The 3,722-nt window shown below is 44.4% G+C and overlaps 1 long non-coding RNA gene across 1 annotated transcript; it reads right to left on the reverse strand.

Moving 5' to 3' along the window:
* Nucleotides 1-100: 100 nt before the first annotated feature.
* LOC122132754 lies at nucleotides 101-3,544 on the reverse strand. The gene is made up of 2 exons (XR_006152251.1): nucleotides 3,294-3,544; nucleotides 101-1,738 (listed from the first exon to the last, which is right to left on the reverse strand). It is a non-coding gene; the product is annotated as an uncharacterized LOC122132754 (long non-coding RNA).
* Nucleotides 3,545-3,722: the final 178 nt, after the last annotated feature.

Consider the following 3,722-nt stretch of genomic DNA (forward strand, 5'->3'; position numbering starts at 1 on the left):
GCGGCACTCACTGAAATGATCCAAGGACAACACACATCAGTTCTGTGCAGGGTAGAAAAAGTCAAACAAGGATACATACAGCACATGCTCAACATCAGGCTTTTGTAGGTGAACGGACAAGATTTTAATATATCTTTCCATACGTTTGAGGCATTTGCAATAAATGTGCAACCCCATACACAATATTTGGTACTTTCCAATTCTGCATATCCCATATATCCAACTTACTCCACAGAAATGTGGAAATGGTCACCTGGAGCAGCTTGTGGTTAGATGTGGGTTAACCAGTTAACTCTTCACCTACAGGTGGGTTCCCGTCCTCTGTGCACAGTTCACATGGCAGCCTGCCGATTTAGTGTTTGGCTGCACTGTTCACACCATCAGTTTGACTCAGACTGCACCCTTATGCAGGTTCTGTTCAAGGCCTCTTCCTTTACGGCGTCGCTTGCATGTCATTGTTGCTGTTGGCTTGGGCAAGGGGGATTTAGGGAACAGTTCCTGTAAACACCTTGTCACAATACCCATTGTAATAAGGAATACAAAATCATCTCACGAGAATGGACTTTAGCGGAGATCCCATTTTAATCTTACAGGTGGTGGCTGAGCTATAGCTGGCATTGAAGGGCAAATGGGACTATCCACACCAGCAAAGTCACGTGAGTGAAACCCACAAACTGTGATATCTACTTTCACAGCTCTTATTTCTAACCACAAGTGGAGCGACTGTCCGCCCCAACAGAAACACAGAGCAGCGTGCCACAAATCTATCGGTATGCTGTTTGTTCCCACTTGCACCCAGTGTGAATACTCTCCAGACCACACCACAGTGCCCACCTCCTGACAACCAGAGAGAGAAAGTGTTTTCATACACATTTTGGTCTGCTGGGTTGAACAACCATTTACAGTACAAGGTGTGAAGTGAGCCAATCTCTGGCTCAGAAGACTTCTGGATGACGTGATGGCTAACCTGATGACACTCAGTTTGAAAACAACGTGATTTTAATATCAGATATTAAAACACATGATTAAAAACCATAATAAATAGCAAGTAATCACTACAAATTATGGCCTCTGCTTGTGTTGTGGTAGTGAGAGAGAGAGAGAGAGAGAGAGAGAGAGAGATCGTGTATTGCTTGCAATTGTGTTTGAGTCTGAATGAAATCCACTACCCACAGACTATGAAAGCAGTCCAGAATATAGGCTCAGAGCCTGAAAAAGTGAAACACTATACAGCCCGAACTTTTAGGCAACTGTGAGACATTGCGAGAGCAACAGCACAATGCAGATAATCCTTGGGTCCATTACTAATGACTTAGACCATGATTGGTTAAGCCCCCGCTCTCCACTGCCTCGCGTGCTGTAGTGAAGGCGTAGACAACGCTGATGTTTACAGTTCAATGTCATCACTGTGGTGCGGCGTGGCGCGGCACGGCACGGCTCTGGGGCGGCCGCTTGAGCACTGTCTCTTGGAGTCGGTCCAATCATAGTGTCCTCTGCTGATAAGCTGACCGTCTTGGCTCTGTGACAAGAGTGACCCCCTGGCTCTTTGGCGGACTACCTGTGACAGCTGGTACCTGCAGAGATCACCTGACAGCTCTGTCTTCAAGAAGCAGGTTGTTTAATTTGATCACAGTGTTAGCAAAGTCAACTAGCTCCACAAAGTCTGACGTGATGATGTTCACTCCATCTACACCAGGCTTTTTGGGCTTCCACCCAGGTCATTATCTTTGGTAGATTTCTGTGTAAAAAAAAGAGGTCAGGTCATGAGTGGTTATCATGGTTAGCGTGGGTATTGTTGTGGTACTGTCAGACAGTGGTACTTAATAACCCTACTGAGTCCAAGCCTTTTTTAGGTAGTCTGACATTTTTTGTTGTTTTGTATATTTCCCCTAAGTAAAAACATTGAGTCAAAAAGTGGCATTTATGATTATATTCTAGAAGACCTCAGCAATAATAACATGAGAGTAAAGGAATGTAGTAAAAAGAATTATATTTAAATCAAATCTAAACATACCCTTACAAAAACTTCATATCCCTCGGTAGGGATATTGTACTGCAAATCGGACAGTGATAGGACATGCTGTAGTGGATTTTGTGATCACTGGGACCAACCTTTCTTCTACATTCTTTACATGCTTTAGCAAGCGCAAATCTCATTCAGTACATTACCAAGATGTAATTCCCATGGAAATGCAGGCAGATAGTCCTCTCTTTTCATGTCCACTAAAGTTTGCAGTGAGAGGGATTAGGCACGACTAGTCATCATTACTGTGATTTACTAATCATCCTGAAGGTCCATATTCATGAAGCATCACATACTTTGTATAACTGTTTGATAACTTGGCCATGGCTAATGTTTCTACCATAAGTCATTAGCTAATAGTCATTAGTTGTTAGTTCAATTCATTTTTGGTATCAATAAAAAGCATAAAGATACATATTGGATAGGTAAAAAAAGTGGTATGTGTGTTAACTATACTGGACCCAACATATGAAAGTCCCGACACAGGACCAAAAGGAAATCCACTGATATGGAGTCGTGGTTCATCACTCATGACCCATGCTCTTTAGCCATTTGGACAAAACCAGGAAATGGAACGCCTGAGCTAAATATTTAGCTTGAAATAACAAACAACCCTGCCTCCACACAGGGTCACAATTAAGCCATTTCCTCCTAGGCGACTCTCTGTGTGCGATAGCCTATCCTGTGCATGTCAGTTCCAGCTACCATCGCGTGCAGTTTATTAGAGTGACCAAACAGGCCATGTCTATGCTTCAGCTCTGATAATGAAGCACTAAGCCAGGTTTGCCTGTACCTTGCCTCTGCTTGAGCCAGTGACGACCACTGTCCTCTCACTCACTCCCTGATGCCTGGACATCAAAGGGCCACCAGGCCCCCCAGGATCAGGCCTAATCCTACCCACATGAGGAGCACCATGATGCTGCCACAACTAGAACCTCTGGAGGGGAAATACTGGGGTTTTTGTTTCTCACTTTCTTAATCCCTTATTGCTTTGATCATGTTTGTGTGAGTGAGTGACTTGGCTCTTGGAGGAAGGGGTGTTCAAACTTTTTTATTTACACTACATTGCCCCCTTCTGGTTGTTTTCTGGTTATGGAGGACATGAGATCTGGACAATATTGGGGGGCTTGTAGTTCATATACAAAAATAAGCATCCCATTTTGTATGTTGTTCTGTCATCTATTATCCACCTGACCATTGAATGCTGATGCACTCTTTAAAGTCCTTAAAACTCTTTAAAAATACACTCTGTTAGTCAAGAGCTGTTCACCTTTCCACCAGGTGATTGCGTAGTCCTCGGACTAGGCCTTTGACGATCGTCTTGACTTGCGGCGTGAGGATAGCCTGGGAGACGTGGAAGGTGCCGTACTTGGCTCGCTCCTCCAGTGTGGTCTCCAGAAACTGGACGAGCTTGGTAGTGTTCGTGGTGTTGGCCCAGGGCGCCGGGATCTTGTTTCCCGGCCACATCATAGGGCAACTATCAGCGGACGTGTGGTGGTAGAACACCAGAACCTGGCGAAAGGGGAAAGAACTGAAAGAGCTGAAGGGCTGAAGGGGGTGTGTGTGTGGGGATGCTGATACTGTATGCAATATAATGGGTTACCCTGTAGACATTGCAATCTCTAGCAAGGCAGTGAGAGTATGCAAATATATGTTTTACACAAAAGATGACAATGCACAAATTACACCAACATTACGT

The sequence above is a fragment of the Clupea harengus genome, unplaced genomic scaffold (assembly GCF_900700415.2).
Source record: "Clupea harengus unplaced genomic scaffold, Ch_v2.0.2, whole genome shotgun sequence".
In the NCBI taxonomy this organism is placed as follows: Eukaryota; Metazoa; Chordata; class Actinopteri; order Clupeiformes; family Clupeidae; genus Clupea; species Clupea harengus.